Source organism: Agelaius phoeniceus, chromosome 7 (genome assembly GCF_051311805.1).
Source record: "Agelaius phoeniceus isolate bAgePho1 chromosome 7, bAgePho1.hap1, whole genome shotgun sequence".
Lineage (NCBI taxonomy): Eukaryota > Metazoa > Chordata > Aves > Passeriformes > Icteridae > Agelaius > Agelaius phoeniceus.
The window spans coordinates 20692536-20706460 of NC_135271.1; the positions used below are offsets into that span (position 1 = coordinate 20692536).

A 13925-nucleotide genomic window follows, 5' to 3' on the forward strand; every position below is an offset into this window, starting at 1 on the left:
TTGTTAACAAAGGAATTAATTATGAGCATAATTAATGTATGATGTTTTAGTATCCTAAACATTTTTGTAGGCTTGCACTGTTTTTTCTTTTTGATTTTAATTTTAAATAATATTTCTGTAGTTTTTTGAAGGTTCAGAATCAGTTATTGCTGTGAAACAAGAATAAACTTGTTTCAGCAGAGTTCTTATTAGAATGACAAATACACCTAATAATTTGCCTTCAGTGCAGTCTCCTTGAGGATTTGAGTTCACATATGTCTGTGGTGGTTGGAGGGTTGGCAAGAGGCTTTAAATTGGGTAGAAATCTTAACTAAAGCTATTTTTTTATCATGCTGGCACCTTGTCTGTTCCACATTTGTCTAGTCTGGAAAGTGCATGACTAACTAATATATGTAAAGACATGGTTGAGTCATGCACAGCTCCACTTTCTTTCAAGAATTTGTGTCCTAGTGTGTTGAATAATTTAAATAGTCTAAATTATTAAACTACCTGCCTTGAATCAAGCATGGTTTCTGATTTGCTGTTTCCTCCTAGAGTATATTGTGTGCAAAATTAAAAATGCCCTCTTTTCTTTTGGTTTTTCTGCAAGTAGGAGTTAATTTTCTTACTGGCATCTAATCTTGCTTTATGCAGACTTTTTGGTATGACTTGGACATGGAACATTTAAATGTTTTTGCAAGACTTGAGTGGCAGCACTGTGCACATGGCTCAGCTACTCCTGAAAATGCCACTTGCAATTCTCCTGTGCATATCAGGGGTGCCTGATGGTCACATCTGAGGCTGCAGCATAGCTGAATAAAGCCTGGAATGGAGTTCAGTGGCAGAACTGTGGTGGGGGCAAGTTTGTTGGGTATTCTGTTTGTTATTTTGGTTTTTTACCAGTTTAATTTGAGCAGGACTTAACTGAGTCAATAAAGCTGCCATGGGTGCTTGACTGAGGACAAGGCAGGTGGATGTTTGGAGAATAATGGACACTTTGCACCTCAGCACTAGGACTGGTGAGGAAATGGGGTTGAAGGAAGGACAAGGGGAAAAGGAAGTAATTTTAGAATGTCTTCCTATCCTCAAAAATGTTCCAGCCAACCAGACTTTGATGTATTTAGTGCTAAGCAGGCAAGTGGGGCAGCATATCTGCTGTAAGGTGCTGCTTCCTGTTTGAGCTGCTGCTCTGCTCTGATTCTGACTCAGCTGGCACATAGCTGTGCCTTCGTGTGGTTTCACAAACTCACGTGCACACTGTGAATTGGACATTTATCTTCATATTGTACCTTGCCTTAAAGGTCACATTTACTTAGCTGGGTGCAGTTATTGTAACCTATCTGTGTGAGGTTCAGGGAGCACTAGTGACTGTCAGCAACCTGAGGAGGAAACCACAAGGTCACAGAGGCTGGGAGGGATCTCTGGAGATCTCAGAGTCCAGCCCCTGCTCAAAGAACCATCTCAGGTCACTTGGATTGTGTTGCTCAAGGGCTTTGCCAGTCAAGTGTTGAAAACCTCACGTGATGAGGTTTTATCATCTGGCTGGGTGAGTTATCCCAGTGCTTTAATGCTTTGATTAAAGAATTTTTTCCTAACCTACAGTTGGAAATTTCCCTTTCTGTACTTTGTGATGGTGACTTCTGTGTTTTCACTGAATGTGATGATGTTACCATCATGCTGTAATTTGTTGGCTTTTGGAGAGTCCTAGAAGTGGCATAGGTAGAAGTGGCATTTGGGCAGCAGTAATTAGTATTTTCACTTCCTGCTGTATTTTTCCTACCAGATTCCAAGTATTTTTTCATTATGTCATTGCAAATGAAGTGATTTAGGGATTTGAAAAGGCCATATTCCCTTTATTTCTCTATTGAAGCCCAACAGGCTGAATGCAGATGTGGAAGTGTGCTATTTGCTGAGGGATGGCATGGTTCTGTTAGGACCCCTTGTGATCAGAGCACTTGTCAAAACAATGAACTGAGAGCACAAGTGGAGTGATAGGAAGAGATAATGTTACTCATTTCCTGTTGATGTCATTCACTAGCCCAGCTTTTTCCTTGAGGCAGGCAACTTTATTGTTTGTTCAGGAATTACTCATGCAATAAACAGGGTTTTTTTGGACTCATAGAGCTGCTTTTGGTTATATGTGTAGCTTTTACTTTCTGAATGGAAAGTACATTTCACACTTCTTTTCAAGGACCTCTCTCTTAAAATTCTCCAGCCTGTAATTATTGCAAACAAAATAATTAAATTGTAATCTTGATCTGAGAATAAACTGTTTTGATTAAACATGTTTTAAGAAATCCCCACTCATGCCATTGCAGAGCAGGATTAACAGTTATGATTGAGAATATAGGAAAGCAGGCTAAAACAGCTGAGTATGTTTTATTCCATATACCAAGGCTGCTGGGGAGTAACATGACTGTTTGCAGTGTTTAAAGATAAAAGCAGGGAGGAAAAAGATTTATTTCAGCTAATAAATATTTTCAATCCAAGGAAAACTTACCTTTCAATACAAGGTATGGAATACATAGCCTAAAAATAAGGAGACTTATAGAAACTTGATCCTAGTATTTAGAAAGCACCTTCTCATCAAGAGTAGAGAGCAAGCATCTGGTGAGATTTCCCCATTCTGCTTTCAGCCTGTAGGGTGGAGTCAGTCTGTTGGTAGTGCAGGTGTCCTGCATCCTTCCAAAGTCCTTTCTTTTGGCTATAATTCCAGTTCCAAGCCCTGTATTTAGGAGTAAACTGTCATCCACAAATTGTGAAGTGCCTACAGGCTGGGAAGCAGGAGCATTGCCCCACTCTGCTCTGTTGTGTGGGTATCAATGGTGTCAATAGGTCCTTGAAAAAGCAGACATCCTTTTGTCCTGTCTGCTTAACACAGCTCTGTCACTAAAACACCCATCAGCATTCCACTGGATTCATGTGACAGCGCTGATCCCAGTCCTTTGGTCCCAAATCTTGCACTGTTAGTGATGTCTATATCCATTACTTCAAAGGCTCTTGTTATTTTCCCCTGCATCCAGGATCAATGGCTTAGCATTCATTCCCCTTTTTAAGGTTTCTCTGTATATTCCCAATGCTCTTTGTTGCAGAACTGTTAGCAGGGGTTTAGTCTTTGAAAAGGCTGAAAAGGAGCCACCAAAGTAGGTATAACATTTCTGTGATAGTTGACTGCAGGAATTGTTTTACTATTTTTGAACTTCCAGCCATCATTATTTATTGACAAAATGTTTTCTTGTTGATGAGAAATCCTGAAAATGTTTCACAGTGTGGAGTAAGTTAAACTCTTTAAAAGGATCATTTTCTTACAAAACTTGGATGCTTTGGACATTGGTTGCATCACTGAAGCATTTTCATCCAAGCTGCTGATGGCAAATGCATGCCACCTAGAAATGAAAATTTGCTTGGTCTTCATCTTGAAGGGTGGAAGCCTTCATGCTTTAGATCTTTCACTTGATCTAGTGAACTTTTTGTTGAAAGGATTAATTTATCCACCATTCCTTTGTCATACTGTTCATGGCCAACAATGCAGCAGTAACACTTCTGGTCATCCAGGACAGGAGCCAGGCTGGGTTTTTCTATGACTCCCTCTTGTTAATTTGCAGTTCTGTGGAACTGCCTGACCCACTGTTATTCACTACTGCTATTCTAATTTGGTTTTCTTTATTAGGTGTTCAAGAACTTCTCTTGCTGGCACAATATATGAGTTTATGAAAGTCCATGAAAGATCTTCTTAAAAAAACCAAACAAACTGGAATTAGCCAACCTAGCTCTTAAGTCTAGTGAAGAATAATTCAATTCTCACTTAATGTTTTGGGTGTCTTTTCAGTGATGTGCTTAATTCTGTTGTTTCCAAAAGCAAAAAGTGTGTTAATTCATTGGTACCAGAAGAAATTGGAAACAGCAGGTGAAGGCAAGCATGGCCATACTCACTGTAATCTACTGAAGGCAGCTTTGGTGCTCAGTTTTCTCTCTTCTTCCCAGTATTTGTACCTTCTGAAATCAACATAATTATCCCCAAAATAAAGGGATGGGATGGATATACCCATACCAACGTGGGTGTTAAGCAAAGGATAAGACATAAGAAGAAATTGTTAGTGAGTAGCTCTTGAGATCAGCTCCCCTTCTGCCAGGCTCATCTGTTTGTCCAGGCACACATGGGAAGGGGCAGGGGAGCTCTCCAGGCACACCATTGTCATCTGAGCACTGGTGAAGCTTCAGCTTTAGCTTTTCTGTCTTGAAAAATGTAGGATGATCTGTTATTCAGGGGTATCTGTGACAGCAGTATTGGCTGGGTCCATCCTGGTACCTGTTCTTGATGCTTCATATCAGGCTTTTCTTCCCTGGAAGTGTCTTCCAACTAAAGAAGCATCTGTTCCTGGGATCCTGTAATCTAATAGTGATGGAGTCAATGGCTCTGATTACTGTGGGTTTTTTTTCTCTGTACCCCTTGAACCTAGTTCATCGTTAGTATTGGTTTTATCTGCTAGAAAGGGGAAATACAAACCCAGTCTGCTTCCCACAACATTTCCTGGTGTCATATTCCTGATGATGGCACTGGAAAGGAGAAACTGCCCCATCCATTCACTCTGGACATTCTTATGATACTATGTAATATTTTCTAGTAAAATTGATTGGTATGCCTTGATTCTGGGGGAGAGGCTTGTGTGCAGTTTGCTTTGTGTCACCCACCCTCCACCTCTGGAGATCAGGATTAGTGAATGGTTGTTTCTTCTGCCTCCATCAGGGGAGGCAGAGGTGGGAGTGGGGCAGTTGAGGAATGTGGCTGGCCAGTGTTCCAGCATGTCTCACCCTGTGGGGTTTGCACATCTCAGGAGTGGAATAGATGGGCATGGTCTTTGTGAAGGAATCTCAGTTGCAGAAGGTAAGTAGATGTTTCACTTATTCTAGTAAACATTTTGTTTAATTACTTAACCCTTAATTCATCATGATTAAATAGTCTTATCTGTAATTTAAACAGCATCAGTTTACTAATACTTCAGAATGAATCAATAGTCAGAACTGTAAATAACAAGGCATTACACATTCCCAGTGTGTGTTGCCATGAAACAAGGTTTCTGCTTCCATGGCTTGTCATCATCAAGGGCTGTTCTGTATTTCAGGCACTTGAGTAAAACCAAACCTAGCACGAAGCAGCCTGTACCTATGGAATCACAAACTGTATTGGAAACATAGATTATTTCAAATTTCATTTACAGGATTCTAAATCTCATTTAAAAATTAGAATAATTAAATGTAATAATCTCTGAGCACGCACTGGCTGAATTAATGGTAGAACTGAGCTCAGTCCTATCTGTGACTCTTTATTCTATATAAGTCAAAGAATATTTTTGGACAGTTGGAAGAACTTGCACCTCCTGCCTGATAGTGTTTAGGGTGATTTCACAGGTAGAGAGATGTTGTTTTGAGGAATATAGGTGTTACAAACTCCTTCCAGAAATTTGTGTCCACTTGATGGCCATCTTATGAGCACGGGGTTGGTGCTGGAAGAAATGAATTCTGTCTTTCATGGTTCCAAATGTGATTGGAGGAAAAGCACTTGCTCACTGTTACTGTTTCCTCTGTCCTTAAGTTTTTGAATTTTATGCAAACTAGAACAGTAATAGAGAAGAAAAAAAGGGATAAACTCTTATGATATTGTGCTCATTTTTAGTAAATACCATTTTTAGATGCTTATGAATACATCCATTAATTTGAAGTATTTTGACAAAAAAAAAAGGCTTCAGGCAGAGGTGAATGAAGAAATGCAGTTTACTGTAATATGTGGTTTCAATACTTTAATTATTTGCAATTCTGGGTGGCATAATCCAGTACTTACCTTGAAAAGGCTTGAATCAGAGGGAACTATCAATGATGGAAATTCATTTGATACCTGTAGATGGAAGAGGGGAACAAATCACCTCTGCTCAGCCTTTCCTCCAGGAAAGCTGCACTTCTCCTTTAGTGGCCTTAGCCCATCTATTTGCCAGTAGAGCAATCTGACAGTTGTTCTTAGGTTGAAGAAAAGGTCCTGGTGTCAAGACAAACCTTGGATGTGTATATTTGGTTTAATTATTTCTTACATTCAGCTACGTGCACAGATTCTGTGACAAGCTCCAAGATTGAGCTACTGGTACAGGCTTGTTTCAATGTTCATGAACTGAACCTAGTCAAAACTCCTTGCTCTGTTTTTGGGTTTTAAACAGACACTTTTAGGACCATTGAATTATTTTTATTGTCAGTGTTCCACCAGCTAGGATTTGAAACAATGTGAGTAGTTGAATTGCAAGAAGATATTTAAATACCTACTGGGATTTGCCCAGCTTTAAATAAAAGTAATAACTAACCAGTGTGCTAGCTTGCCTGAGGGTTTTGCAGCGCTGGCAGCACGGTTGGTTTAGAGCTGCTTTGTGTTTGGCTACATGAAAATACAGCCTCTTGTGTGCCTGCAGTCTAGACATCACTCATGGGAGAAGCAGCTTTCAGTATTTCAGTACATGCATGGGTTGTGTTTGAGCAGGGCTGCTGGAAACTGGAGTGAGGAATAAATAAGTGTTTTGTTAGTCTGTTAGCTTGATACCAACAGCACAAACTGTATGGATAATTGCTGTGCAAATGGCATTTCAAGTTAATTCCACCAGGGAGACTCCAGAAATAAACTCTGTGGTAGCAGCTTTGAAAGTCACTTGTGGCAGCTTTGAGTCCAAAAATAAACACTGCACCCTCGGCTGGTAAAACTGAAGGAGCTGGGTATCGTCCTCTGTCCCCAGCTGTGAACAGGGAGGACCTTGCACCATCTAGAGGAAAAGAAAGGATAGTCAAAGGGTTAGAAGAGGAACTGGGGAAAAAAACTGACAAAGTCTTGTTTCCTGTGTCAGTTTTAAAACATGGCAGAGCAGATTCTAAAGTTATTTTTGCACTTTTGTCATATTACATGAGGAAACAAGGATCAGTAGTGCAGAAAATAGCCTAAAGAGGTGGTGGAAGTTGTCAAGAAAAAAATGCAAGTTTTATGGAATTAACCTTGTCTGTATTTTCAAATGTATCAATATTTTAATGTGTGAAGGGATATGCATTAATTTATTCACACATCTTCTAATTATTTATAGTGCAGCGGGAAGAAAGGCTCTCCCAGAGAATTCTAAGTTTATAACTTCTTAAGACCCTTGTGTTTGTTTGAAGTCAGGGCAGGAGGCTCTGTCAGAGGCAGTAGGTGTTGTAGAGCTCTGTGACATCATTTGATCACTTACTGAAAGCCTCACTTTTGTGTGCTCCAGGAAATTATTTAGAGAAATTGCCTGTTTTTGTGTGTAGAATAAGGTAATGTTGAGGCTTAATCCAGAGGCTGCTTCGAGTGCCTTCAAGGACTGTCCATCCCTAAAAATATTCATGGACACAACCTCACTAGCAAGCTCTGAGACCACTTCAGAGCCAGTCCTCCCCTGGCTGGGCACCTGAATTGTTCTGGGATTCATTTAGTGAATAAAAATGGCACTTAGTCTGGGAGTTGTGTTCTGGCAGGCAGCTGGCACTGGAGTGGGGCAGACAGGGCAGGTGAAATGGAGATGATGCTTGGCTGGGCTTGGAGGGCTGAGGTTGGTTGGGTATTTGTCTATAGTTCAGTCTCAGTTTTGACTTCGTAAAATATGTGCTTTACTTACTCTTGGGTAGTAAGTTCCACTTCATTTCATGAGAAACAAAGCAGAAGCTCAATTGCAAAAACAGGCTTTTGACTGAGATTTCTTCCCCTATGAAGTGCAACTTACCTTCATATTGAACAATGGTATTTTAAAGGAAGACTATGGCTATCTCTTTTAGATCTGGATTTTTTCCCCAACAATAGCCTTGTATGTGGACACTGGAGAGTAGATTCCATGTTATTGAAAATTAAATGTAAATGCAAAACTGGCCTATTTGTAAAATAAGTGATCATGTCTAACGTCTGAGCATATAGATACCTGTGTTCTAGTCTCAGATCCATCCCTGGTTTATTTTTGTCCTTTTAGGGGCTACTTGCGTTCTAGTTTCAGAGTTGAAATGCCAAAATTCATTTTGTGCAGGTTTCAGGGTTTTTTTTTCTGTTTGTTTTTACTTTATTTTGAAACCCTCCATGCAAGGAAAAAGCCATCTAAAGGCTGTGCTCCAGCATAGGTGAGTTACAAGTTCAGTGTGTAAAAACTGGATGACTAAATGGTTTGCTTTGTGCTCTAGGTTTGCTTTTCATAGTATCTGTAGGTCAGCACTGCTGTTTCAGAGTTTATATTGGCATCTTGGGTTTCAGGGATTATTTCCCATTGATAAAATAAGCATCCAAAAATCCACAGTTCTTCCAAAGAGCAGGAGGAGGGCTTGCCTTTTGGTGGTGACCCTCATCAGGGGATCAGCTTTAGGAAAAGCAGCTGAACAGTGCTACTGTGACAGTGAATTCCTGTTGACTTTGGAGCTTTTATTACTTTTAATCACTCGTGACTCATGTAAACTCCTCGCTCCTGCCCTCCTTGTCAGTCCCTGGCCGTTTGCAGAGGATGAGGATAGGCAGAGTCCCTCTGAGGAGCATTAATCCCTGTTCACTGCATGGGTGCTCACCTTGGGCAGCTTATCCATCTATTTTCTGCCTCCCGAGCTAATGCCGCGCTGAGCCGGATTAGCCTGGCCGTGTGCTGGGAACAATGGGTGCAGAGCTGGGCGTGCGCAGGGCTCCTGTGTCCCCTGCCACGCAGGGTGGGTGGCCTCAGTGTGGGACAGCACGGAGCCTGCTGGCCCGAGGGAGCAGCGTGCTGCTGGGATGTGCAGTTTGGAAAGGCCACCTGATGGATTTTCCCTGTGGGGCTGTGCTGTGTCACCCTCGGTGCAGGTGGCCCAGGGAGGCAGCCAGGCTGTCACAGGTGCAGATCAGCTGTGCTCAGCACTGTGGGGGTTAATGGCATGGAGAAGTGTGCCTTGGGGACACTTCCAGACAGAGCTGGGCTGGCTGGATATTAGGAAAAAAATTTTCACCGAAAGAATAATAAAGTGCTGTAATGCTCTTCCCAGGGAGGTGGTAGAATCACCATCTCTGGATGTGTTTAAAAAAAGACTGGACATGGCACTTGGTGCTGTAGCCTTGTTGAGGTGTTAGGGCATAGGTTGGACTCGATGATCTTAGAGGTCTCTTCCAACCTCCTGATTCTGTGATTCCTTGGTGAAGAGCTGCAGGAGTGCATTCCAAATGCTGTGCAGCTCTCCTAGGGCTGGGAGCCTCCTCAGGAGCCTGGGGGGACATAACCCAGAGCCCTGCTTAGCTGGGACCCGTTCTGAGGTCCCAGTGCATCAGGCCCTGGGGTTGGTGTGACAGTCACATGTCATTAGGTGCTGAAATTTAAATCCCAGTTTATCTCTGCACCTCTGTGCCACACAGGGGGAGCGTTTTTAACTCTGTTCTTCAAGCCAGTTGGCCAGAAGGGCAGGGTTCCCTGAGAGGAAGCGTTGCATCCCATTTTAAGCACAAAAAATAGGATGTGAGAGAAGAGTGTGGTGCACGTGTTCTCTCAACTAGCTCTGCTGTCTCTTTTTAACTCCTCTTGTTGTATTTGAAAGTCTCCTGTCAGCACACTTGGTCTGGTGCACAGTAAAATTCAGATACAGCAAAGTTCCTGAGAAGCAATATCCATTCACACTGGTTTTTCTCAATATTTTGAACATCTCTTCAGAAGGCTAACGTGTGGTTATCCCTAAATATCATGTAAAGAGTGTTGGAAAGTTTAGGGGAGTTGTTTATTTGTCCTTGTTTGGCTTGCCTTGAGCAGTACTACTATAAACTATAGAGCTTGAATATAATGCTCAGCCACCTGGAGAAACATAAAGTTGGAAGCAATACTTTTTGTTCAGAATGTTAATTCTGTAACATTTTCAAAGAAATTATAGAGGGCGGAGCGTTCTCAGGAAGCAGGACATGGTAGGAAATTAAAATCCAGATTCACTGACCTTTTTAGCTAAGAGCTTCTCATGGAATTAATCCAGCTTTGAGCTAAATTAATTTTTCCTGAAGGATTTGCTTTCTGTACATGCACAGCTGTTTGGCTTTTCTCTCCTGACCCAAGTGCAGTGCGGGGCAAGGCTCTCCCTGCCGTGCTGGAGGCATTGCAGCCACGGCAGAGCAGGACAGAGCCCTGTGGTGACAGGGACACGTGGGCAGGGACAGAGCAGTGTGCTCAGCTGCTCGGGCTGGGCTCCTCCTCGAGGTTTGGGTGTTCTGCATTCATGATGAAGGCAGTGGGCAGAAGGTGTCAGGTGTCAGGCTGCTCTCCCTTCACCACGAGGCTGTAGCAGTTCATTTCCATCTCTGGGCCTCAGTTTCCCATCTTAGTGCCAATAACAATGTCAGGGTGCTGTTTCTGAGGTGTTTGGAGAGGTCTTCTGTGCATGGCATTAGAGCCATGCAGTGGTGGACACCCTTGTCTTCAGTTTAAAAAAGTCCTCTACCCTGGTCTCTGTTGAAAGAGGAGCGATTCTATCTCAGTCTTGTGTGGGCATTTGCTGTTAGTCATAGTAAGATTATTTAAATAAGTCTGGATATGGGTGTGAAGCTCAGGTAGGAAAGGCTGTTTTGTTACAAATACTCCACCAAGGCAATTCCCACATTCCAGCCAAGCCTTTCAGATCAGTTAGATGTTGTTGAAATTTCACTTGCAATAACTTCAGCATATTTATACTGAAGTTAAACTTTTTTTTTTTCAATTTAGTTTTTCCTGTTGGTACACTGAGATATTGAAAACCAGCCCTGAGGCTCTCCTGTCATGCCCAAGTCCTTTGTGCTTGCAGAGAAGGGGGGCACAGCCATGCACTTGCTGTGTGCTGGGCCACGTGCTCTCCTCTGCAGTTCCTCTGTCCCTGTGCATCTGCTCACGTCAGCACTGCTGCTTGAGGGAGGCTTCTCTGAAACTGTCACCAGAACCAGGCTGGAGATGTGCAAAATAACTGCCACAGGAAAGCTCTGGACTAGGAGTCACTTTGACACTGAGTTTCACTTTGTAACTGGCTTTGTGGCTCACTCAGTTTGTCCATTTGGGTTTTGGAATGGTGTTTTTGCTCTTTCATTTTTTGCCTTTTCGTCCCCTGTGTTTATCTGGAGTATCTGCTGCAGTGCTGTGACTTCCTGCTGCTCTCAGCTCTGGCTGTTTCCTTGCTTTAGCTTGACCTCAGTGCAGTTCTTGAGCAGCAGCAGTCTTGATTTTTCTTTCTTGAGCTGCTCACATGCTGACCCACACTCACAGAGCCATTTATTGGAGAGGTACCTCTGGAGACATTGGTCACTTGGCCACCTCTGATGTGAAGCAGGACTTGGATCCTTCATAGCTTTGTCCAGCTGAGTCCAAGACCTCTAACACCTCCTAACCTGACAGTGAAACTGTGTTTCTGATTTCTGCCATTGAGTGACGTGAGTATTTCTGAGGAACCTTTCCTTGCTGGTTTCACTGCCTGGATGATGAAGATTAAACCCAGTGCTGAGGAAAGAGTGCTGAACAGAGAGGGTCTCATTGTAGCTGAGTGAGCAGTGCTCTGTGCTGTTGGTGTGGTGAGAGGAGAGCTGCCAAGTCCCTGTGCTTCAGTGCTTGCAGGTTTTCCCTCTTGTTTGACAAAAGGTGCAGCAGTTTCTGCTCTGGGTTTGGTCCTGCCATGCAGCTGTATGGCAGTGTGAGATCCATCCAGCTCTCAGAAAGCAAAGGGACTCCATCCCTTCTCCTTCTATTGCATTTTCACTGTTAGGGAACCTTTTCCACATGCAGTAGGAAAAGGTTGTGAAAAACAAACTTTGTGTTTCTAAACATTAGGGAAGCTTGTGTTCACCAGTGCAGTTATCAGAACACCAACACTGAATGTTCATGAACCACTTGTTTAGAGACTCTGCCAGTGAGTTTCTCACCACTTAAATTAGTTGCCTTGTGCCCTACTTAGTTTGAAGGGATAGAGCTCATCTGTCATGTTCACTATTTTTTTTCTCCCCAAAATCGTATGTTTGCTGCTGCCACTTCAGAGTTTCTTTTGCCTTTTGCTTTATTTATTTTGTTTTTTTTTTTTTTTTTTTGCAATGAACCTGTTATTTCAAACTAGTACTGTGAGTTTTGGGTAGAGAATTTGAACTTGACTTTGTGGCAGCCTAAGTGAGATTCTGCACAGATACAAAGCTTATGGCAGCAAGTGCTGTTCACTTAGTAAAGTTTTTCTCACTGTAAATGACAACCTCTTACATAATGATTTAGTATATATATGCTGCTTTGATTAATATCCTCTTGAAAGCTGAGGAAGACCCATGAGATGCTTGTGGAGATGGTATATTCCTACTTTGTGTTCAAAATGTATTTTGTATTTGCAGTTTCCTAAATTTTATTGAATTCACTTTTTACGTGAACTCAGTAAAACTTCTTTTTTTGATGGCTGCCTTCCTAGCAGTTTCTTTGCATACCTTAGGAAGTTTGTTAATCTTTTGGCCTGGTCTATGCTGCTGTCATAGTAGGGTGCAGTTATGGGGTCAGGGTGTGTTTTGTTGGTAGCAAATCCAGTCTAATTCTCCCATAAAATCATTGAAGTCTCTCTTAGAAGCAGGAGGAACTTGTCCCAGAAGGATTTTTTCAGCTATGATGGCCACACTTGGCTTATTTTAGTTTGAGTTCACCTTTGACCAGCTTTGGATAATTACTCTGCTAATAATTGTCCCACTGAATTTGCTGCGTTTCTCCTGCTTTTTGTATCCCATTACTTTTAATATTGGACACAGAACAAATTTCCTTCTGAGGTAAACAAGCAGAGATCTTTTTGTCTGGACTAGTATTTGTTTTTGTTTTGATCTATCAAGAAGTTCAGTTTTAAAGTAAAGTAACCTTTGATTTTACTTTATCTTAAGGAAGGAGCAGCTTTGACCTCTCCCAGACTGCTGAGAGATGTAATCTAAGGTGATTGTGTTACAAAGCCTCAGGAATCTCCAAATTACATTCTGTCACATGTTTATAGAAAACAAAAATCACTTTTTAGCAAAATGTTTAGCTGAATCCAGGATTCTGGGTTCTGCCTGCGCTTGGAAAGTTGTTTTTTGAAGCAAGGAATGCGCTATTTTTATTTTATTACTTTAATATATATTTGCATTTCCCAGAAACATCAAGAAGCCCAGCCAAAATGGTCAGTTAGCTCTGAAATGGTTTTTGTGTTAAGACAGTGTGTCCTTTGCTCATCCCAGCCCCTGAAAAGGGGGAGTATTCATCACCTGTAGGACCACGGGAGTGCAGCCAGCCTGGAATGCCTGACTCATCTCGATGAAATGCAGAGATTATCGAGCTAAATTCCCCTTCACACCTGCACTCCCTGCTGTCTCCGTGAGAGGGTTCGGCATTTCGGGCTGGCTGTGGTGCTCCCCATGGAAGGGGCATTTCGGGCTGGCTGTGGTGCTCCCAATGGAAGGCCAGGGATGGCGTTTGCGTGGCTGCTGCCCTGAGCTGGCCTGGCTGATGCAAGTCCGTGTGTCTGTGTGTCCGTGTGTCCGTGACCCTGCACGGCAGAGCCCAGCCCTGGGTGCTCCCAGCAGCTCCGTCCCGAGGGGCTGAGCCCTGGCATGGAGCTGCCATGGCGTGAGGGCTCAGCTGGGGGGCCTGGATCTGCCTCCCGAGCAGGCCCCACTGACCTGCCTGGGAGCCCTGCTCACTGGTTTGGCTTGTGGCAGAAACTCTAAACAAAGAGATCTTTGTGGGGGGAGTAGAATGACTCCATGGCAGCCCTCTGTAAGGCTGGAGAGGAGGGTATGGGGTGAGATGTCAGGTTTGCCACAGCTGAAGGTTGTGTGGGGTCAGAGCTGAGGGAGCCTGAGCAGGGGCGCAGCCTTTGGGGCCAGTCAGGTGTAGGGCCAGGCCAGCCCTGGGAGGGGAGGGAGTCCTACAGAGCTGCACCCTACAGCCCCCAGAGTGCAAACTGCAAAGGGG

At 43.0% G+C, this 13925-nt stretch overlaps 1 protein-coding gene across 1 annotated transcript in view; it reads left to right on the forward strand.

Moving 5' to 3' along the window:
• GLS (glutaminase) overlaps nucleotides 1–13925 on the forward strand; it is a 59821-nt gene that overhangs the window by 39756 nt on the left and 6140 nt on the right. The window lies entirely within an intron of this gene.